General features: G+C 39.2%; 1 long non-coding RNA gene across 2 annotated transcripts in view; it reads right to left on the reverse strand.

The window, feature by feature from the left end:
• Positions 1-228: 228 nt before the first annotated feature.
• Positions 229-24,845, reverse strand: part of LOC123330746 — a 94,773-nt gene continuing 70,156 nt past the window's right edge. For both annotated transcript variants that reach the window (XR_006546842.2, XR_006546841.2), the window contains 2 exons: positions 2,355-2,467; positions 229-1,552 (listed from right to left, as the gene is read on the reverse strand). This is a non-coding gene — a long non-coding RNA (uncharacterized LOC123330746). The remainder of the gene's footprint in view (positions 1,553-2,354; positions 2,468-24,845) is intronic.

The raw sequence follows: 24,845 nt of genomic DNA on the forward strand, positions 1-24,845 counted from the left end.
CAGAACATTTTACTTTACTCTGTAATCTTTGTCATATACAAAAGTGAAAGTGAAGTCGGTCAGTCGTGTCTGACTCTTTGCGACCCCATGGACTGGAGCCTACCAGGCTCTTCCGTCCATGGGATTCTCCAGGCAAGAATACTGGAGTGGGTTGCCATTTCCTTCTCCAGGAGATCTTCCCAACCCAGGGATTGAACCCGGGTCCCAGCATTGTAGGCAGACGCTTTACCATCAGAGCCACCAGGGAAGTCTGTTTCAAAAGAACCAATACATGTGACAGCCTAGGACAACCTTAGTAAAGTGACCCAAGAGCCCTTCAATATCCAGTCTTTTTCTCCTGGCTGCTTCTGCTAATCTCTTAATCTGTCATGCTTTTTCTGTCCCTTCCTCTTTCCCTATCCTACCCTTGAACTCTATTTACAATGGTTAAATTTTTGTATTAACTTGACTGGCCCAGAAGATGCCCAGGTATTTCAGTCAAGCATTATTTTTGGTGTGTCTGTAGAGTATTTCTAGAAGAGATTAGTACTTGGATCACTGGACTGAGGAAAGTAGATTGACCTCCCCAATGGAGGTGGGCACCATCCAAGCCACTGAGTACTCAAATGGAATAAAAAAGAGAATGCAAGTGAATTCTCTCTCTGCATGACTGTTGAGTTGAGACAATGGTTTCCTGCTCTTGGACTGGCACTTTACACTCTTGGTACTCAGGCCTACAGACTCAAACTAGAATTTACATCACCAGTTTTTTGGGTCTCCAGCTTCAATGTGGGATTTCTCAGTTTCAGTAATTTCATGAGTCAGTTTCTTATAAAAAAATCCCATTTAACATTCTTACCTACTTATCTGTCTCCGATTTGTTGTATTTCTCTGACTATTAATATACTACTCAACCCCATGTATCAAGACTCATTATGGAAGTGATTCTTCTTATATTACAGCTTTCTTATTTTTTACAACTAAAAGGAAATTAATTCCTCTTTGCTCCAACCACAGGTGTCTTTCTACATCTCTCATTTCTCCCTTTGGCATTGTACCGCAGTACAATCCTTATCACAGCCATTAAAATACCATCTCTGTACCTTCCAGTTTCATGAACAGTGTTGTGGATGTTTCTTGAAATTACTTCATATCCAATGGGCATTTGTTCATAATTAGACCTAGCCAAAAAGTGAAGACCAATTCTTTATACACTTGGCATTGCCATGGTTGTTAGGGATACTGATATCAATTGTATGAAATTAGCTCTGTGATTTTTTTTCCCAAGGTAAAAAAAGCCAAATTATTAGCATCTTAAAATGGCTGGTAAAAAGAAGACTAAAGAGAGAAGAATAAAGTGATGTAGTCATGGATACCAACTAGGTAATATAATAGGGTCTCTAGACAAGAGCAGAGTGTAAGATTTGGACTAGAGACAGAAGCAAAAATTGGAAAGGACCTTGCATATAGGACTTCATACCAGAAAAATCAAATAAAATTCAAAACTCATGAAGGGAAAATTAAAACAAATAGAATTAAAATGATTCTAAAGGTATAAGATGATGACACAAACCTGCCAAAAAAAAAAAAAAAAAGGATATATCATACAGAGTCCATCAGGAGAAGCTCATTTATTGTTCAAACAACTATAGGAATAACAAACCAAATGTATGTTGGAAACATTTATAATCAGTCAGCTATAAAAGTAGAAACTATAGATGCCTTTCCCAAAATAGAAATATAATCCCAGTCATGAATAAGTTGAAATCAAGGTCAAGAATATATCAGTATGACATATTTTGGAGGTAGAAAGTCACTAAAGTCTTGGGAAGAGTTCATTGTTATTAGTTCAATCTAAAATGAACCTCTTAAAAATAAATAAATAAATAAAATGAACCTCTTAAAGAGAAGTCGAAGAAATGAGTCAATACACAGGATCAGATTGTCAAACTAGATTCATATGACTCAGGTTTTACTCAATATCAAATTTTACTATATAATTGTAAGAATATTAGGCATTCAAGAAGCTCAGATGAAGCAGAGTGAGTTCCAGGACATTAACAGTAATTCCCTAGGTCCTTTCTTCCCACACGAAGAAACATATGGGAGACGTGCACCTCTAGCCTAGGATAAAGTCTGAAAGGGTGGCTCTTGGATTCCTCATGTAGCAGGCCATGTTTAAATTATGAAATGTCTCAATTTAATACTCAGCAGCTTTCCGTACTCTATGTGTACCTTTCTGTACCCATTCTCCAAAGAGCCATGTCATTTTTACTGGGTTTCATTTATTGTATGTAATCCTTAAAGATATCCCTCTATGGTCACTTAAAAAATAAGGTCTATACCTCCTAGCAAAATAATATTAGTCTATTTACCCAGAGGTCCATTTGGCAAGGAGACTAAAATGGTCATCTGCCTTCTTTTCCCATTTGGTGAAGGAAGAGAATGAATCCCATGGATCCTGGCCAACTGCTTTAGCATCTTCCTCCTAGGAAGTATAAGACGATGTTTCTTATGACAGTGTGGTGCTTTTTGTAAGAAAATACAAAGTGAGTTTCGGAAAGGGGAGTGAGAGGTGTATCATGAAAGAATTAAGGTAAATAAGTATTTACAAAATCCGTGAGTCTACAATTTAAAGAAAAGAATGTGAGAATGGTATTTGGAAGAAAGATAAAATAAATGATAATTCTATTGAGGATACTTTTCATAGGGTGGGGAGAAACACAGGCTAAAGTGTTTAAAAATACAAAGAATGTAAAATGGTCTCACATTATTGGTAGCGACAACAATTCCCAAGCTGGCAATTTGCCATTAGCCATGAACTAGATCACCTCCCTTCATAAACAACTTACATATGTTGAAAAAATAAAAACCACATGTGACAGAATATTAAAATGAGATCCTTCCTGCTTCCTGCAGCTGAACAAGAAGATAATGGATGCTCTATCCCTGGGTGAGTGTTACGCATCATGACCTAGAACCCATTAGATGATGTGAGATAATGGGACCCCAACAGAAGACACTTTTTGAGGAGTGTTCTGCCCCAAAAGCCAAGGGTCATAAGAAAAGCTGTAGCAAAGCTTCAGTCTGAGGGAAATGTAGCCTGCATCCCAGGAAGATGCAAGGGGATGTTCTTAGAGTGTCTCAGAAAACCCTGAATGTGTTCCCAGAAAGGGGCAACTTCAAAATCTGGAGGCTCACAGAGCACCAATGATCTTAGGTAATAGCTTCCCTGTCCTCCTGCCCCATCCCCTCTCTCTTTCTTCTACCTGCAGATTTCTCCCATTAGCCGCCTGAGAGAAAATAGAAACTCTATAACAATATGGAAAGAGAGAGGAAAGATCAATTTTCCTGTATTTAGGGTCTGCCTTTCAGTCTCAAAAGTTTGATTATTATCTGAGACAGGACTGTCTTAATTACTGAATTGAGATATGATGTGTGTGTGGGTGCGTGTGTGCACACACATGTGTGTGTGTGTGTGTGTGTGTGTGTGTGTGATTTCTATTACCTAAAAGTAACCAGAAAATATATTATCCAGTTGTCAAGGTAGGGGTAATACCCACTGATCAGATTTAAAGAGACTGTGAGGGACAAAATGAAATTGCTTTGCAAATATACCATGTGAAAACTGCTTGTTCAATGTATTGGTCACATTTACTTACTTGGTTTAATCTTAATATCCCCACAGAAAACATAATTAGCCTAAAGTAACTTAACTGGAAAAAAAATGAAAAAATTCAAACTGACTCTAAAGGAAAAGCATATGATTTAAGCTACTGTTTCCATTCATTAAAATAATGAATCAATAATTGGCATGTAATCAAAAAGTGCACATTTGTTATTTTACAAACTGAGGAAATGCATAGAAGAAAAACAAAAGAAAAATAATTGCATTCTATCTTGCAGCTAATAACCACTATAATAGCACTTTGGATTGCATCTTTTCAAATATTTCATAGATGAAAACCTCTGAATATTTTTTCTACTAAAAAGGTATCATTTCCATATTAATAAATATAACTTTTAATATTTTTGTGACTCTTTAAAAATTTATTTTTAATTGGAGGATAATTGCTTTACAATATTGTGTTGGTTTCTGCCACACATCAACATGAATCCTCCATAGGTATAGGTATGCGCCATCCTTCCTGAACCTCTCTCCCACATTCCATGCCCTGCCACCCCACTAGGTTATCACAGAGCATGAGGCTGAGCTCTGCATCATACAGCAAATTCCCTCTGGCTATCTATTTTACATGTGTTAGTGTGTATGTTTCCATGCTACTCTCTAACTTTGTCCCACTCCCTTCTTCCCCCACCCTACCTGCAAGTCTGTTCTCTGTATCTGTGTCTCTAGTCCTGCAGGAAAATAGATTCATCAATACCATTTTTCTAGTTTCCATATATATAAGTTAGTATATGATATTTGATTTTTCTCTTTCTGACTTACTTCACTCTGTATAACAGGCTCAAGGGTCATCTACCTCACTAGAACTGACTCAAATTTGTTCATTTTTATGGCGGAGTAATATTCCATTTTACATATGTACCACACTTCTTTATCCATTCATCTGTCAATGGACACCTAGGTTGCTTCCAGGTCCTGTCTATTGTAAATAGTGCTGCAATGAACATTGGGGTGCATGGCCTTTAAGAATTGTGGTTTTCTCAGGGTATATGCCCAGTAGTGAGAGAGAGAATTCTAGAAAAACATCTATTTCTGCTTTATTGACTATGCCAAAATCTTTGACTATGGGATCACCACAACAGTTGAAAATTCTTTAAGAATTGGGAATACCAGACCAGCTAATCTGCCTCTTGAGAAATCTGTATGCAGGTCAGGAAGCAACAGTTAGAACTGGACATGGAAAAAGAGACTGGTTCCAAATAGGGAAAGGAGTACATCAAGGCTGTATATTGTCACCCTGCTTATTTAATTTATATGTAGAATACATCATGAGAAACATTGGGCTGGATGAAACACAAGCTGGAATCAAGATTGCTGGGAGAAATATTAGTAACCTCAGATATGCAGGTGACACCACCCTTATGGTAGAAAGCAAAGAACTAAAGAGCCTCTTGATGAAAGGGAAAGTGGAGAGTGAAAAAGTTGGCTTAAAGCTCAATATTCAGAAAACTAAGGTCATGGCATATGGTCCCATCACATCATGGCAAATAGATGGGGAAACAGTGGAAACTGTGGGTGACTTTATTTTCTTAGGCTCGAAAATCACTGCAGATGGTGATTGCAGTCATGAAATTAAAAGACGCTTACTCCTTGGAAGAAAAGTTATGACCAACCTAGACAACATATTAAAGAGCAGAGTCATTACTTTGCCAACAAAGGTGCTTCTAGTCAAGGCTATGGTTTTTCCAGTAGTCATGTATGGATGTGGGAGTTGGACTATAAAGAAAGCTGAGCACCGAAGAATTGATGCTTTTGAACTGTGATGTTAGAGAAGACTCTTGAGAGTCCCTTGGACTGCAAGGAGATCCAACCAGTCCATCCTAAAGGAAATCAGTCCTGAATGTTCATTGGAAGGACTGATGTTGAAGCTGAAACTTCAATACTTTGGCCACCTGATGTGAGGAACTGATTCATTTGAAAAGACCCTGATGCTGGGAAAGATTGAATGTGGGAGGAGAAGGGGACAACAGAGGATGAGATGGTTGGATGGCATCAGTGACTCAAAGGACATGAGTTTGAGTAAACTCCTGGAGTTGGTGATGGACAGGGAGGCCTGGTTTATGAGGTTGCAAAGAATTGGACATGACTAAGCAACTGAACCTCAGATATGCAGATGACACCACCCTTATAGCAGAAAGTGAAGAGGAACTAAAAAGCCTCTTGATGAAGGTGAAAGTGGAGAGTGAAAAAGTTGGCTTAAAGCTCAACATTCAGAAAATGAAGATCATGGCATCCGGTCCCATCACTTCATGGGAAATAGATGGGGAAACAGTGGAAACAGTGTCAGACTTTATTTTTCTGGGCTCCAAAATCACTGCAGCCATGAAATTAAAAGATGCTTACTCCTTGGAAGGAAAGTTATGACCAACCTAGATAGCATAAAAAGCAGAGACATAACTTTGCCAACAAAGGTTCGTCTAGTCAAGGCTATGGTTTTTCCTGTGGTCATGTATGGATGTGAGAGTTGGACTGTGAAGAAGGCTGAGCGCCGAAGAATTGATGCTTTTGAACTGTGGTGTTGGAGAAGACTCTTGAGAGTCCCTTGGACTGCAAGGAGATCCAACCAGTCCATTCTGAAGGAGATCAGCCCTGGGATTTCTTTGGAAGGAATGATGCTAAAGCTGAAACTCCAGTACTTTGGCCACCTCATGTGAAGAGTTGACTCATTGGAAAAGACTCTGATGCTGGGAGGGATTGGGGGCAGGAGGAGAAGGGGACAACAGAGGATGAGATGGCTGGATGGCATCTCCGACTCGATGGACATGAGTCTGAGTGAACTCCGGGAGTTGGTGATGGACAGGGAGGCCTGGCGTGCTGCGATTCATGGGCTGCAAAGAGTCGGACACGACTGAGTGACTGATCTGATCTGAAGCAACTGATCTGAAATGAACTGATGCCCAGTAGTGAGATTGCTGGATCATATGGTGATTTTATTCATAGTTTTTTGAAGGAATCTTCATACTGTTCTCCATAGTGGCTGTATCAATGTACAATCCCACTGACAGTGTAGGAGGAGTCCCTTTTCTTCACATTCTCTCCAGCATTTATTTTTTGTAGATTTTTTGATGATGGCCATTATGACTGGGGTGAGGTGATACCTCACTGTAGTTTTGATTTGCATTTCTCTAAGAATAAACAATATTGAGCATTTTTTCATGTGTTTATTAGCTATCTTATGTCTGCTTTGCAAAAATGTCTGTTCAGGTCTTCTGCCCACTTTTGATTGGGCTGTTTGTTTTTCTGATATTGAGTTGCACGTTGTTGTTGTCATTCAGTCTTTCAGTTGTGTCTGACTATGACCTCCATGGACTGCAACATGCCAGGCTTCCCTGTCCTTTACCATCTAGAGTTTGCTCAAACTCATGTCCCTTGAATTGGTGATACCGTCCAACCATTTTGTCCTCTGTTGTCCCCTTCTCCTCCTTCCTTCAATCTTTCCCAGCATCAGGGCCTTTTCTAATGAGTTGGCTCTTCCCATCAGGTGGGCAAAGTATTGGAGCTTCAGCTTCAGCATCTGTCCTTCCAATGAGTATTCAGGACTGATTTCTTTTAGGATTGACTGATTTGATCTCCTTGTTGCCCAAGGGACTCTCAAGAGTCTTCTCCAATACCACAGTTCAAAAGCATCAATTCTTCAGTGCTCAGCCTTCTTTATGATCCAACTCTCACATCCATACATGACTGCTGGACAAACCATAGCTTTGACTAGAAGCACCTTTGTCAGCAAAGTAATGTCTATGCTTTTTAATATGCTCTCTAGGTTTGTCATAGCTTTTCTTCCAAGGAGCAAATGTCTTTCAATTTCATAGATGCAGTCACCATCTGCAGTGATTTTGGAGACCAAGAAAATAAAGTCTGTCACTGTTTCCATTGTTTCCCCATCTACTTGGCATGAAGTGATGGGACCAGATGCCATGATCTTAGTTTTCTTAATGTTGAGCTTCAAGCCTGTGTTTTCACTCTCCTCTTTCACCTTCTTCAAGATGCTCTACAGAGAATTACAGTTCCTCTTCACTTTTCTGGCATAAGAGTGGTGTCATCTGCATATCTGAGGTTATTGATATTTCTCCCCACATTCTTGATTCTAGCTTATGCTTCATCTAACCCAGCATTTCACATGACATTCTCTGCATATAAATAAGCAGGATGACAATATACAGCTTTGATGTGCTCCTTTCCTAATTTTGAACCAGTCTGTTGTTCCATGTCCAGTTCTAACTGTTGCTTCTTGAGCTGCATACAGATTTCTAAGGAGGCAGGTCAGGTGGTCTGGTATTCCCATTTGTTGAAGAATTATCCACTTTGTTGTGATCCACACAATCAAAGGCTTTGGCATAATCAATAAAGCAGAAGTAGACATTTTTCTGGAATTCTCTTGCTTTTTGATGATCCAGTGGATATTGGCAATTTGATCTCTGGTTCCTTTGCCTTTTCTAAATCCAACTTGAACATCTGGAATTTCATGGTTCATGTACTGTTGAAGCCTGGCTTGGAAAATTTTGAGCATTACTTTGCTAGCGTGTGAGATGAGCGCAATTGTGCGGTAGTTTGAACATTCTCTGGCATTGCCCTTCTTTGGGACGGAAATGAAAACTGACATTTTCCAGTGTGGTCATTGCTGACTTTTGTGTTTTTAAAAGTTTACTGGAAAAATCTTTTCATAAATGAGACCTTTTAGTTTTTTTATACTTTAAATGTTGTAAATGTTTTCCCATTTGTCATTTGCCCTTTAATTTTCCTGATTATTTTTCTCTTTTATTACATAAAAGTTAAAAAGCTTATTTAATCAAACCTAGAAACAGTTTTCTTTGGGAGCTCTGATATCAGTGATAAAAAAAAATCCACCTGCTTACAATATTACATTGATAATTATGTAATTTTATTCTAGTACATTTCTGATTTCACTTCATTAAATATTTCATTTTTAGTCTCTGAAATTTATCTCAAGGAAAGATGTTTTATATATAAAAAATTCCAACTTTGCATACATAATTATATTGTTAAACTCCAATCAGCCAGAGACTAGAACAGGAACAAGCTTATAATTCAACAGAATCAGATTTACTGACCTAGTGAGATGAGACACTCCAGAGGAACCATGGATTGCTACCTTTTACCAGAGAGAAAGGACAGAAATGTCTTTTGTAAGCTTTGAGTTCTCACATAGTATTATGAAGAGGAGATAAGTGGCTCTGCGATCAGTTATGAATTGGTTACTATTTCTGAGGTGGGACTGGAGAAGCTGGGTTAATTTGGATTGGGTGCTGTCACCAGACAAGGATGGCTTAGAAATTGTGTATCCCCAGTAACAGATGAGTGCAGCAAAGTGGTCCAGGGCATCATTAGTACAAAAATGATAGTTACGCAGAGTATTGATTTGACACTTTTCAGTTGCTGTATAACCTCAGAAGAAACAGTGGTTCCTGTCAACTTTGGAATAGGTTTTTCCTGTGTCTGTACCCAAAACCCTCATAAAAAACTGCATTTCTTTTTCTGTACAAGATGATTTTCATTCTTTCAGCCCCAGAAAAGCTTTTAGTCTTTCTATATTTAATATACACATTTGTATATGTATATATTTAATAACAATCTATTGGTCATTCTTTAACACACTAATCTGAAATGTATTATTAATCATATTTCTATATATATTTGAACACTTCTTTTTATTTTATCCTAATAACCTTTCTGATCATAGTGGCTCCAGAATTCTGATTTTAAAAGAGATACAATATTCTCTTCCTCATTCTAATGTCTGATTCTTTTCATTTTTTTTATCTTGAATTTTAAGTTTAATATTAATATTGTAAAATGTGCTTATCAGTTAGGATTAACTTCAACTATGAGTATGAGAAACCCCAAATGACTCTTAACTATTCTGGAAGGTTAGTGGTCCAGGACAGGGTGCTTTCTGTGTCAGGGAACAGGTGCCTCCTGTCTTTATTACTCAGTTGTGAGTAGACTGAAGTTTATGGTCCTGGATAGGTGTAACCATGTTCCCAGCTGCAGGATAGGGAGAGAAATGAAGGCTGAGGAAGGGATAAAGATGAAGCAGAGAGCAAAGAGCACATAAATGCTTTTCTTAAGGAAGGTTTTGAGATGCTTATAGGACACTATAAGCTTACATCTCATTGTCTAGAGATGTCACGTAGCTATACCTACTTGCACGGAAGGCTGATAAATATGGTTTTTATTCTAGCCTCCTATGAGCTGAGCTAAAAATTCCGTTACCATGGAGGAAGAGGTTTTCAGAAATATGGGATCCACTAGTAGACCCTATAGTAATGTACCCAATGTCTCTCCTCCAATTCTTTTGTAAAATTTATTTTTTCCTTTCATTGGTATCAATTTTTTCTGTCTTGTATTTGTTTAATACATTTTGATTGAAATAGTTAATTTACAATGTTGTGCTATTAACCAATTCAGATATAGAGTAAAATGATTCAGTCATATATATGTTTAGATTCTTTTCCTTTATAGGTATTACAAGATATTGATATAGTTCCCTGTGCTGTACAGCAGGTCCTCTGTGGCTACCTATTTTATATATAGAAGCGTGTATATTTTAATCCCAAATTCCTAATTTATTCATTCCCCCCTTCTCCTTTGGTAACCATAAATTTGTTTTCTATATCAGAGAGTATATTTGTGTTTTGTAAATAAGTTTATTTGTATCATTTTTTTAGATTCCACATAAGGGATAATATACAATATTTGTCTTTCTCTGTCTCACTTTCTTCACTTAGTAAGATAATCTCTAAAGTTTTTGCACAGCAAAGGAAACAAAAAGACAGCTTAAGGAATGGGAGAAAATATTTGCAAAGAATGCAACTTACAAGAGCTTAATTTCCAAAATATATCAAAAACTCATAACTCAACATCAAAAAAGAAACAACCCGATGATAAAGTGGGAAGATACAGATAGATATTTCTCCAAAGAAATACAGATGGCCAACAGGCACAAGGAAAGATGCTCAACATTGCTAATTATTAGAGGAAGGCAAATGAGAGGTGAGGCAAATTAGAGGAAGGCAAATATGAGGTGAAGTTATCACCTCACACCAGTCAGGATGTCCATCATCAAAAGTCTGCAAATAAAAATTGCTGGAGAGGCTGTGTTAAAAAAGGAATACTCCTCAACTGTTGGTGGCAATGTAAACTGATATGTCCACTTCAGAGAACAGTATGGAGGTTTCTTAAAAAACTAAAATATTTTTACCATATGATTCAGCAGTAGCATTCATGGCATCTAGCTGGAGAAAACTATAATTTGAAAAGATACATGAACTCCAATGTCCGTAGCAACACTATTTATGATAATCAAGACTTGAAAGCAACCTGCTGCTGCTAAGTCACTTCAGTCGTGTCCGACTCTGTGCGACCTCATAGACGGCAGCCCACCAGGCTCCCCCATCCCTGGGATTCTCCAGGCAAGAACACTGGAGTGGGTTGCCATTTCCTTCTCCAATGCATGCAAGTGAAAAGTGAAAGAGAAGTCGCTCAGTCGTGTCCGACTCTTAGCGACCCCATGGACTGCAGTCTACCAGGCTCTTCCATCCATGGGATTCTCCAGGCAAGAGTACTGGAGTGGGGTGCCATTGCCTTCTCCATGAAAGCAACCTAAGTGTCCATCAATAGATGAATGGATAAAAACACTGTGGTATATATACATAATAGAATATTACTCAGCCATAAATAAGAATGAAATAATGCCATTTGCAGCAACATGGATAGATCTAGATATCATGTTTTTTATATTTGTTATAGAAGAATGTACCAGAAATTATTATTTTTTTTTTACTGTCCCAAGGATTCTCTCTATATCCTCCTTAGAGGCAACCACTATCAAATCTTTTAGTATTACATTCAAAAAATATTTTTACAAAACATTAGGTTTATGCTGCCATTTAAAAAATGTTTGTTTTTACTGTAGATGATAAGGATTTAGTGTTTTTCACCACCACTTTCCCCAACCACATATTTCCCATCCATCTAGGACCCAGTTTATTCTTAGTTATATCAGCTTATATCAGTAATTATCAGCTTAGTTATATCAGGAATTATAATTCTTAGTTAGATCAGGATTCATTTTTCATGTAATTATGAATAGGTAAATATTTAAAGCTGAGCCATGTAGTGTAAAATGATTACATTTTTCTTTTACAACTTCTCCCAACTAATTGTTTTGTTTTACTTAGTTTTCTAGTTTTTCTCTATATTATCTGCTGTCAGTCATTCTCTCAATTTAATCTTCTTCAGATCAGATCAGATCAGATCAGTCGCTCAGTCGTGTCTGACTCTTTGCGACCCCATGAATCGCAGCACGCCAGGCCTCCCTGTCCTTCACCAACTCCCGGAGTTCACCCAGACTCACATCCATCAAGTCAGTGATGCCATCCAGCCATCTCATCCTCTGTCGTCCCCTTCTCCTCTTGCCCCCAATCCCTCCCAGCATCAGAGTCTTTTCCAATGAATCAACTCTTCGCATGAGGTAGCCAAAGTACTGGAGTTTCAGTTGCGGCTAAGTCGCTTTAGTCGTGTCTGACTCTGTGCAACCCCAGAGACAGCAGCCCACCAGGCTCCCCTGTCCCTGGGATTCTCCAGGCAAAAACACTGGAGTGGGTTGCCATTGCCTTCTCCAATGCATGAAAGTGAAAAGTAAAAGTGAAGTCGCTCAGTCGTGTCCAACTCCTAGCGACCCCATGGACTGCAGCCCACCAGGCTCCTCTGTCCATGGGATTTGCCAGGCAAGAGTACCTCTCTATATACCTCTGCTCCAATCTGTATTGATACATCATTAGCACACATCTTTCATCCTTTTATTTCCCTTAATTATCACTAAGAGAATTCTTCTTACTTCTCACCCTCTGATTCCTGATCCTAGGTTCCTCTTTTTGGTTCAATCCCACTTTTTTGATGGGAGTAAAATATTTCAGTAGGTAATAAAGATTGTTGTTTGGCATGAGGAAGAAGGGGGAAGGTTTTCAGAACCTTCCCTTTTGAAAGTATGATGGAAATTTGTTCTTAATCTATTTCATGTTTGAAATTATATGCTGAAACTTTTGATATCTAAGTGATAGAAATAACTTCTGGACTTGTTATATGCTATGAACTACTTATAAGTCTCTTGTTGTTTTTTAGTCACTAAGTCATGTCTGGATCTTTGCAATCTCATGAACTGTACCCTGCCAGGCTCCTCTATGTCCATGAGATTTCCCAGGCACGAATACTGGAGTGGGTTGCAATTTCCATCCCCAGGGAATCTTCCCAAACCAGGGATCGAACCTGTATCTCCTGCTTTGGCAGGTGGATTCTCTACTGCTGAGTCATAGCAGTGTTGCTTACCAATTGCTTTAGTCTACCAAACCATCTGGCAGCGTTCAGGAAAAAGTTGGGAAATGTTAGGTTTGAAGCTCTGATTAAATCCAGTAAGATCAATAGATCTATGCCATGCAATTGCCATATATATCAATCTGTGTATATACATATGAGTGTATGTGAGTATATATATATTTATATATATAGTCTTATTCCATGACTACGTTGTGCCCAACTCTTTGCAACCCCATGAAATACAGTACACCAGGCTTCCCCATCCTTCACCAATTCTTTGGACAGAGATCCTTTAGAGTCAGGAAGCATTTTCCTGTATTCAGGTGAACAAACCCTTGCAAAAAAAAAAGGGGCGGGGGAGAAAAGCCCACCATTAACAGTCTTTCTATTTGGGTTAGCCATGTATTTAATCTTTTCCTACTGAAAAATCTGAGTGAGTGCCATTGTGGACTTTTGACAGGATGAGGGTTTACACTAGAGGGCTCTTATCCCTCCTATGGACTCTATGCACCTTTCTATGTACAGAGTTTGCTTAGATTTCCATTTCTTACTACTCACAATAGCACATGACTGTATCTGGAAGAAGAACTGGAGTTAAGCTGATTTCACCTGTATTTACCTAGCCATATTAAAGTTAACAATGCAATATTAGTGGGATTTTTTTTGCTTGCTTCAGCAATTAGTTTCAATTAATATTGTTTACCCTGCCCTCCCCACCACTCTTTGATAATTGTAGTCTTTTATTGGAGGAAACTTTTAGAAATTTGCTCCTCTTAGACTTCCCTTTATTTCTGCAATTTTAATTGTTCAATGGCACCCCACTCCAGTACTCTTGCCTGGAAAATCCCATGGACAGAGGAGCCCGGTAGGCTGCAGTCCATGGGGTCATGAAGAGTCGGACACTTACTGAGCGACTTCACTTTCACTTTTCACTTTCATGCATTGGAGAAGGAAATGGCAACCCACTCCAGTATTCTTGCCTGGAGAATCCCAGGGATGGGGGAGCCTGGTGGGCTGCCGTCTATGGGGTTGCACAGAGTCGGACACGACTGAAGCGACTTAGCAGCAGCAGCAGAGTAAAGACAAAATAATAGCTGTACAATAAGTTAAAATTTCATCATTTTGATTTGAAATTTTGAAGAAAAAACACAGCACTATTTTTTTTTTAGAAATTAACAAAATGGTAATCTTTTTTTTTTTTTTCCTATTTCACCAGAACTGGTTACTAAAATCCAGAGTTGAGGACAAAACTTTGCCAAGTACCTGATTTTCTGAAGATAGCAAAATCAGGGAGGAAAAAAGAAAGACACTTCTGAATTCATTAGAAGACAGACAAATGATTTCTATTACCTTCTACTCTTATCCCTGAGCTTCCTAGCCCCAGTCTATATATATTTAAAACTAAATAGGAGAGAGTTGTGAGAGAGGAGGAGTCACAAAAGTCCCAAGGCATTGACTGTGTTCAAAGGAAGAGTCCACAGAGAATCAAGGGGAAAGAGATCCTGAAGAATCACTCATAACAGCTGAGGATGCCAGTGAATAAAGAAGACTAGCATTTCATTCCTCTATTAGAATACTTCTGAAGCATCAAATTTACTGATCTTCTCTCTGCATTTATTTGAACTAGAGAGAAAAGAAATAGAGACAGCAGGGCAGTGAAGAGTTCAACCATGTAGCAATCTTCACTTCCCTCACTTGGCATGTCTAGCCTGTGGCTCAATTAGATACAAAGAAAGTTAGCCTGACCTTTATCCAAGATTATCACCTGCTTGAAAAACAACCTCAGTAACAAGTAGCTATGAGTACTCTGCTGGGGTATATATGAAAAAGCAGAAGTGAAAAAATCTTGGCAGGAATGAGGATATCTCCATAGGGCAGCTGAAGAACTCAACCATGCCTTCAATGAAAGTGATAACATTTGTGTGTCTGCTGGCAAGACAACATCAATGGCCAGTCAGGACTCTCCAGAAGAGCAGCAATAGCAGAGAGAAGACCACAACACCACCTAAGAAAGAGACATTTGTCCTTTTCCACCTTTCATATTCCCTCTTACCAGACTCCAGCTTCAAAGAGATATTGATCTAGAAGGCAGAGTGGGGAAATGAATGGAGAAGACTGTTCGTCCTTCCTACTTCAAGATGAAGCTCAGCTATTCTTGGAAAGAGGTGATAATGAAATTGAATATGAGGTAGATGCTTTTAAACTGGGTTCAACCAAAAATAACTTTTTAAATAATGATCAAAGGGTTATAGGATCTATCTGAGATAGCTTTGGGGGATGATAGTGGGTAAGTCTGCATGGTCCAGTTGGGACAACCACTGGAGGAAAAGATTAAACAAGTATTATTATGTTCATATCCTCTTAGGTTTATCCTATTATGAGGAATAAATGTAGAATAATAATATAACTTTATAAGGCCAAAGAGAAAAGAATATAGATGAATTTGGTTTTCTTTTTTCTTTTGATTAATAAGGATATAGGCAAGGATGTCAAAAGAGATACTGAAGAATTTTGACAATTTAAAATCGCCAGCAAAGAATTTTATGTCATGATTCTTAGAAATCAGCTTTTGGTTGTCAGAAATTAAAAAAAGTCTCAGAAATATTTTCACATTCTATTTTTCAAATGATTGAACATCTCATGTACCAAACATCGGCTAATTCACTGAGACATAACACATCTCCTCCTGTTCTCCTGAAACTTTTTTTTTTCCTTCGAGATGCTCAAAAGAAAAAACTTCTCAGGACACTTAACAAGGGCAAAGAAATCTCTAGGATCGATGATCTTTCATGTGAGAGAAGAAAGAATGTCTAAGTACTTGCTATGCACTAGATATTTTTATGATCACTGCATAATTTAATCTTCCATGTATAAGTATTTGTTCCCATGTAGGGAACAGAATTATTAAGTAACTTGCCCAAGTTCAAGGGCAGTGGCCGGGAGGACCAACCCCATGTCCAAGGAGCCATGGCTGTCGAGGGCCTAGAGGAGCTATCCCACATTGAAGGTCAGGAAGGGTGGCGGTGAGGAGATACCCCTCATCCAAGGTAAGGAGCAATGGCTGCGCTTTGCTGGAGCAGCTGTGAAGAGATACCCCATGCCCAAGGTAGGAGAAACCCAAGTAAGACGGTAGGTGTTGCAAGAGGGCATCAGAGGGCAAACACGCTGAACCCATACTCACAGAAAACTAGTCAATCTAATCACACTAAGACCACAGCCTTGTCTAACTCAATGAAACTAAGCCATGCCTGTGGGGCAACCCAAGATGGGTGGCGGGTCATGGTGGAGAGATCTGACAGAATGTGGTCCACTGGAGAAGGGAATGGCAAACCACTTCAGTATTCTTGCCTTGAGAACCCCATGAACAGTATGAAAAGGCAAAATGATAGGATACTGAAAGAGAAACTCCCCAGGTCAGTAGGTACCCGATATGCTACTGGAGATCAGTGGAGAAATAATTCCAGAAAGAATGAAGGGATGGAGCCAAAGCAAAAACAATACCCAGTGTGGATGTGACTGGTGAGAGAAGCAAGGTCCGATGCTGTAAAGAGCAATATTGCATAGGAGCCTGGAATGTCAGGTCCATGAATCAAGGCAAATTGGAAGTGGTCAAACAAGAGATGGCAGGAATGAATGTCGACATTCTAGGAATCAGCAAACTAAAATGGACTGGAATGGGTGAATTTAACTCAGATGACCATTATATCTACTACTGCAGGCAGGAATCCCTCAGAAGAAATGGAGTGGCCATCATGGTCAACAAAAGAGTCCGAAATGCACTACTCGGATGCAATCTCAAAAACGACAGAATGATCTCTGTTCGTTTCCAAGGCAAACCATTCAATATCACCGTAATCCAAGTCTATGCCCCAATCAGTAATGCTGAAGAAGCTGAAGTTGAACTGTTCTATGAAGACCTACAAGACCTTCTAGAACTAACACCCAAAAAGATGTCCTTTTCATTATAGGGGACTGGAATGCAAAAGTAGGAAGTCAAGAAACACCTGGAGTAACAGGCAAATTTGGCCTTGGAATATGGAATGAAGCAGGGCAAAGACTAATAGAGTTTTGCCAAGAAAACGCACTGGTCATAACAAACACCCTCTTCCAACAACACAAGACAAGACTCTATACATGGACATCACTAAATGGTCAACACCGAAATCAGGTTGATTATATTCTTTGCAGCCAAAGATGGAAAAGCTCTATACAGTCAGCAAAAACAAGACAAGGAGCTGACTGTGGCTCAGATCATGAGCTCCTTGTTGCCAAATTCAGACTGAAATTGAAGAAAGTAGGGAAAACCACTAGACCATTCAGGTATGACCTAAATCAAATCCCTTATGATTATACAGTGGAAGTGAGAAATAGATTTAAGGGCCTAGATCTGATAAATAGAGTGCCTGATGAACTATGGAATGAGGTTCGTGACATTGTACAGGAGACAGGGATCAAGACCATCCCCATGGAAAAGAAATGTAAAAAAGCAAAATGTCTGTCTGGGGAGGCCTTACAAATAGCTGTGAAAAGAAGAGAAGCGAAAAGCAAAGGAGCAAAGGAAAGATATAAACATCTGAATGCATAGTTCCAAAGAATAGCAAGAAGAGATAAGAAAGCCTTCTTCAGCGATCAATGCAAAGAAATAGAGGAAAACAACAGAATGGGAAAGACTAGAGATCTCTTCAAGAAAATCAGAGATACCAAAGGAAGATTTCATGCAAAGATGGGCTCGATAAAGGACAGAAATGGTATGGACCTCACAGAAGCAGAAGATATTAAGAAGAGATGGCAAGAATACACAGAAGAACTGTACAAAAAAGATCTTCATGACCCAGATAATCATGATGGTGTGATGACTGACCTAGAGCCAGACATCCTGGAATGTGAAGTCAAGTGGGCCTTAGAAAGCATCACTATGAACAAAGCTAGTGGAGGTGATAGAATTCCAGTTTAGCTATTCCAAATCCTGAAAGATGATGCTGTGAAAGTGCTGCCCTCAATATGCCAGCAAATTTGGGAAACTCCGCAGTAGCCAGAGGACTGGATAAGGTCAGTTTTCATTCCAATCCCAAAGAAAGGCAATGCCAAAGGATGCTCAAACTACCACACAATTGTACTCATCTCACACGCTAGTAAAGTAATGCTCAAAATTCTCCAAGCCAGGCTTCAGCAATACGTGAACTGTGAACTTCCTGATGTTCAAGCTGGTTTTAGAAAAGGCAGAGGAACCAGAGATCAAATTGCCAACATCCTCTGGATCATGGAAAAAGCAAGAGAGTTCCAGAAAAACATCTATTTCTGCTTTCTTGACTATGCCAATGCCTTCGACTGTGTGGATCACAATAAACTGTGGAAAATTCTGAAAGAGATGGGAAATACCAGACCACCTGATTTGCCTCTTGAGAAATTTGTATGCAGGTCAGGAAGCAACAGTTAGAACTGGACATGGAACAACAGACTTGTTCCAAATAGGAAAAGGAGTACGTCAAGGCTGTATATTGTCACCCTGTTTATTTAACTTCTATGCAGAGTACATCATGAGAAACGCTGGACTGGAAGAAACACAAGCTGGAATCAAGATTGCCGGGAGAAATATCAATAACCTCAGATATGCAGATGACACCACCCTTATGGCAGAAAGTGAAGAGGAACTCAAAAGCCTCTTGATGAAAGTGAAAGAGGAGAGTGAAAAAGTTGGCTTAAAGCTCAACATTCAGAAAACGAAGATCATGGCATCCGGCCCCACCACTTCATGGGAAATAGATGGGGAAACAGTGGAAACAGTGTCATACTTTATTTTTCTGGGCTCCAAAATCTCTGCAGATGGTGACTGCAGCCATGAAATTAAAAGACGCTTACTCCTTGAAAGGAAAGTTATGACCAACCTAGATAGCCTATTGAAAAACAGAGACATAACTTTGCCAACAAAGGTCCGTCTAGTCAAGACTATGGTTTTTCCTGTGGTCATGTATGGATGTGAGAGTTGGACTGTGTAGAAGGCTGAGCGCCGAAGAATTGATGCTTTTGAACTATGGTGTTGGAGAAGAGTCTTGAGAGTCCCTTGGACTGCAAGGAGATCCAACCAGTCCATTCTGAAGGAGATCAGCCCTGGGATTTCTTTGGAAGGAATGATGCTAAAGCTGAAACTCCAGTACTTTGGCCACCTCATGCAACAAGTTTACTCTTTGGAAAAGATTCTGATGCTGGGAGGGTCTGGGGGCAGGAGGAGAAGGGGACGACAGAGGATGAGATGGCTGGATGGCATCACTGACTCGATGGACGTGAGTTTGAGTGAACTCCTGGAGTTGGTGATGGACAGGGAGGCCTGGCGTGCTGTGATTCATGGGGTCGCAAAGAGTCGGACACGACTGAGCGACTGACCTGATCTGATCTGCCCAAGTTCACTCAGCCATATAAATGCCAGAGCAGTAATAAGACACCATATTTATCTGGTTCCAAACCCTGTGTTTTTTTTGACTACAATCAAGTGGCTTCTCTATGAAATAGCAACATAGAAGTAAACTATATATGTAGAAGAGATATCTATAATTTACAACTTGGGGATCAGAGCATAAGGGACCACAATACTGAGCGTTATAGAGAAAATTCCATATAACATGAAGTCGTTTAGTATTTTATCCTTAAGGTATAATTCCCTACTATGTGTATATGTTATCACTCAGTCAAGTCTACTCTTTGCGACCCCATGGACTGTAGCCCACCTGGCTCCTCTGTTCATGGAATTCTCCAGGCAAGAATACTAGCATGGATTACCATTTCCTTCTCCAAAAACTGCCTACTAAAGACCCATAAAAAAATGAGTGCCTGTGTGAAAATGAAAGCGTTAGTCACAAAGCCATGTGCAACTCTTTGCAACCTCATGGACTGTGGCCCGCCAGGCTCCTCTGTTCATGGAATTCTCCAGGTAAGGTTGGGATGCCATTTCCTACTCCAGGGGATCTTCCCAACCCATTGATCGAACCTGGGTTCCCCACATTGTAGGAAGATTCTTTACCCTCTGAGGCACCAGAGAAGCCCGAGTACATGTGTAACTAAAATCATATGAGGTAATTTCAATAAAACCATTTTGAATTATTTAGAGGAAATGTAATTATTTTAATGAGAACTTCCATTTACTATAGAATTTTCTAATATAACTATTGTAACCATAATTTTCAAATACTTACAGAAATTAATTTCCCTTGTTGCATTATCATATTGCCTAGAAAATTTGCAACATATTGCCTAGAATTTACAAACATGAAAAAAAGAGAAAAATAATCTTCTCAGGGTAAATATTGCTGTAACTCTCATCACAGAGGGACACACACCATGGTTTTGTATTGAGAGCTTCCCTGGTGGCTCAGCTGGTAAAGAATCTGCCTGCATGTGGGAGACCTGGGTTTAATCCCTGGGTTGGGAAGATGCCCTGGAGAAGGGAAAGGCTACCCACCCCAGTATTCTGGTCAGGAGAATTCCATGGACCATATAGTCCATGGGGTGACAAAGAGTCAGAAGCGACTGAGCGACTTTCACTTCACTTTGTATTGAGAAGTATCATAAAGACAAAGTAGTCAGAAAGGCTACATTCTGACCTTGGGTATATACTGATGTTCCCAATTATTATATGATATCATAAGAAAATGCTTATACAAGTAATATTTATTCTTATCTATATACATCCTGGCATTTATAACTTTAATTAGGATGTACCTAATTTCGAACGTTTATTTATTTGTCAAGCATTTTTAAGGAAGCTACTCTCAGTTTCTATGAGAAATGAGAAATAAGAACCAATAGAATCTCTACCAGTAGGTGATTAGTATGGAGTAAGCCACATGGAATGTATACATAATTTCTGTAATACAGGATTATATCTGAAAAGTGCAAGAAATAAATGCAGATATGAAAGTTCAAAGCAGCGGTTACTTTCAGCCAAAGGAATCAAGCATGACTTTTTGAAAGAGGCAGCATTTCAACTAGGCTTAAAAATGATCTTTGAAATATATTATATGCCTGTTGAGTATTTAAGTGAGGTTAAAATAATGTTTTTCCTGTTTTGACAAATTTATATAGCTTATTTAATAATTTCTTATTAGTGAGTCATCTGTATATATCCCTGTAAGGAAAAATACATTTTAAAATATGCTGGATTCAACTTACTCGTATTTTATTTTGAACATCTGTACACATTTACATATATTCCAGGAGACTGATGGGGTTTTCTTTCTATGTACCATCTTTATAAAATTTTATTATCAGGTTAACATAAATCATGTAGCACCCCATCATTTTCCATGCGCTGGAAGAATTTATCATGGGGATCATAGTCCCTTGGAAAATAAGAAATGATCCTAGTAAACACATCCTGCTTTGGACCCATTTTCCTTTAGAAAACTCTTATGGAGTTTTCAGTTTCCTCCATTGCTACGGACACACCAATAACACTGTTCATGTTTGTTATTTTTTTCTAAGTTCATTGCAGTAATCAATATTCTATAGAAAATTACTGAGATTTTAGAATTCATTTTCATAGAATTTTAGTTTTCTTCCTCCTTGCAGTCTTTTAACAGACTTCTTTTCTGTCTCTGTAACTCTGTTCTTTCTCTAATTTTGTTAATTGAGTCTTTTAAAAAGTTATCTATTTTCACCAGAAGGGCTGGTCCTCTAGATGTCTGAGATTGTAAGGTACAAATGTGGGCAGGGAAGGATATGCTAATTGCATTGTAATAAAGACATTAGAGGTAGCAAAAAGAAAAATATTTTTAAAATGAATGTATTTTAATTGGAGGGTAATTCTTTTATAATATTATGGTGGTTTTTGCCATACATTGACATGAATCAGCCATGGGTGTGCATGTGTCCCCCATCTTGAACCCCCCTCCCCACTTCCTCCCCATCCCATCCCTCTGGGTTGTCCCAGTGCACCAGCTTTGAGTGCCCTGTTTCATGCATCAAACTTGGACTGGTCATCTAGTAACATATGGTAATATACAAGTTTCAATGCTATTCTCTCAAATCATCCCAACCTCCCCTCTCCCACAGAGCCCAAAAGTCTGTTCTCTATATCTATGTCTCTTTTGCTGTCTTGCATATAAGGTCGTCATTACATTCTTTCTAAATCCCATTTATATGTGTTAGTATACTGTATTGGTGTTTTTCTTTCTGTCTTACTCCGCTCTGTATAATAGGCTCCAGTTTTACCCCCTCATTAGGACTGATTCAAATGTGTTCTTTTTAATAGCTGAGTCAGTGAACTGAAATGGACTGGAATGGGTGAATTTAACTCAGATGACCATTATATCTACTACTGCAGGCAGGAATCCCTCAGAAGAAATGGAGTGGCCATCATGGTCAACAAAAGTCCAAAATGCAGTACTCGGATGCAATCTCAAAAATGACAGAATGATCTCTGTTCGTTTCCAAGGCAAACCATTCAATATCACCGTAATCCAAGTCTATGCCCCAACCAGTAACGCTGAAGAAGCTGAAGTTGAACGGTTCTATGAAGACCTACAAGACCTTCTAGAACTAACACCCAAAAAAGATGTCCTTTTCATTATAGGGGACTGGAATGCAAAAGTAGGAGTCAAGAAACACCTGGAGTAACAGGCAAATTTGGCCTTGGAATATGGAATGAAGCAGGGCAAAGACTAATAGAGTTTTGCCAAGAAAATGCACTGGTCATAACAAACACCCTCTTCCAACAACACAAGAGAAGACTCTATACATGGACATCACCAGATGGTCAACACCAAAATCAGATTGATTATATTCTTTGCAGCCAAAGATGGAAAAGCTCTATACAGTCAGCAAAAACAAGACAAGGAGCTGACTGTGGCTCAGATCATGAGCTCCTTGTTGCCAAATTCAGACTGAAATTGAAGAAAGTAGGGAAAACCACTAGACCATTCAGGTATGACCTAAATCAAATGCCTTATGATTATACAGTGGAAGTGAGAAATAGATTTAAGGGCCTAGATCTGATAGATAGAGTGCCTGATGAACTATGGAATGAGGTTCATGACATTGTACAGGAGATGGGGATCAAGACCATCCCCATGGAAAAGAAATGCAAAAAAGCAAAATGGCTGTCTGGGGAGGCCTTACAAATAGCTGTGAAAAGAAGAGAAGCGAAAAGCAAAGGAGAAAAGGAAAGATATAAGCATCTGAATGCAGAGTTCCAAAGAATAGCAAGAAGAGATAAGAAAGCCTTCTTCAGCAATCAATGCAAAGAAATAGAGGAAAACAACAGAATGGGAAAGACTAGAGATCTCTTCAAGAAAATCAGAGATACCAAGGGAACATTTCATGCAAAGATGGGCTCAATAAAGGACAGAAATGGTATGGACCTAACAGAAGCAGAAGATATTAAGAAGAGATGGCAAGAATACACAGAAGAACTGTACAAAAAAGATCTTCACGGCCCAGATAATCACGATGGTGTGATGACTGACCTAGAGCCAGACATCCTGGAATGTGAAGTCAAGTGGGCCTTAGAAAGCATCACTACGAACAAAGCTAGTGGAGGTGATGGAATTCCAGTTGAGCCATTCCAAATCCTGAAAGATGATGCTGTGAAAGTGCTGCACTCAATATGCCAGCAAATTTGGGAAACTCAGCAGTGGCCACAGGACTGGAAAAGGTCAGTGTTCATTCCAATCCCAAAGAAAGGCAATGCCAAAGAATGCTCAAACTACCGCACAATTGCACTCATCTCACATGCTAGTAAAGTAATGCTCAAAATTCTCCAAGCCAGGCTTCAGCAATATGTGAATCGTGAACTTGCTGAAGCTGGTTTTAGAAAAGGCAGAGGAACCAGAGATCAAATTGCCAACATCCGCTGGATCATGGAAAAAGCAAGAGAGTTCCAGAAAAACATCTATTTCTGCTTTCTTGACTATGCCAAAGCCTTTGACTGTGTGGATCACAATAAACTGTGGAAAATTCTGAAAGAGATGGGAATACCAGACCACCTGATCTGCCTCTTGAGAAATTTGTATGCAGTTCAGAAAGCAACAGTTAGAACTGGACATGGAACAACAGACTTGTTCCAAATAGGAAAAGGAGTTCATCAAGGCTGTATATTGTCACCCTGTTTATTTAACTTATATACAGAGTACATCATGAGAAACGCTGGACTGGAAGAAACACAAGCTGGAATCAAGATTGCTGGGAGAAATATCAATAACCTCAGATATGCAGATGACACCACCCTTATGGCAGAAAGTGAAGAGGAACTCAAAAGCCTCTTGATGAAAGTGAAAGTGGAGAGTGAAAAAGTTGGCTTAAAGGTCAACATTCAGAAAATGAAGATCATGGCATCCGGTCCCACCACTTCATGGGAAATAGAAGGGGAAACAGTGGAAACAGTGTCAGACTTTATTTTTCTGGGCTCCAAAATCACTGCAGATGGTGACTGCAGTCATGAAATTAAAAGACGCTTACTCCTTGGAAGGAATGTTATGACCAACCTAGACAGCATATTCAAAGCAGAGACATTACTTTGCCAACAAAGGTTCGTCTAGGCAAGGCTATGGTTTTTCCTGTGGTCATGTATGGATGTGAGAGTTGGACTGTGAAGAAGGCTGAGTGCCGAAGAATTGATGCTTTTGAACTGTGGTGTTGGAGAAGACTCTTGAGAGTCCTTTGGACTGCAAGGAGATCCAACCAGTCCATTCTGAAGGAGATCAGCCCTGGAATTTCTTTGGAAGGAATGATGCTAAAGCTGAAACTCCAGTACTTTGGCCACCTCATGCGAAGAGTTGACTCATTGGTAAAGACTCTGATGCTGGCAGGGATTGGGGGCAGGAGGAGAAGGGTTCAACAGATGAGGTGGATGGAT

The sequence above is a fragment of the Bubalus bubalis genome, chromosome 2 (assembly GCF_019923935.1).
Source record: "Bubalus bubalis isolate 160015118507 breed Murrah chromosome 2, NDDB_SH_1, whole genome shotgun sequence".
NCBI lineage: Eukaryota > Metazoa > Chordata > Mammalia > Artiodactyla > Bovidae > Bubalus > Bubalus bubalis.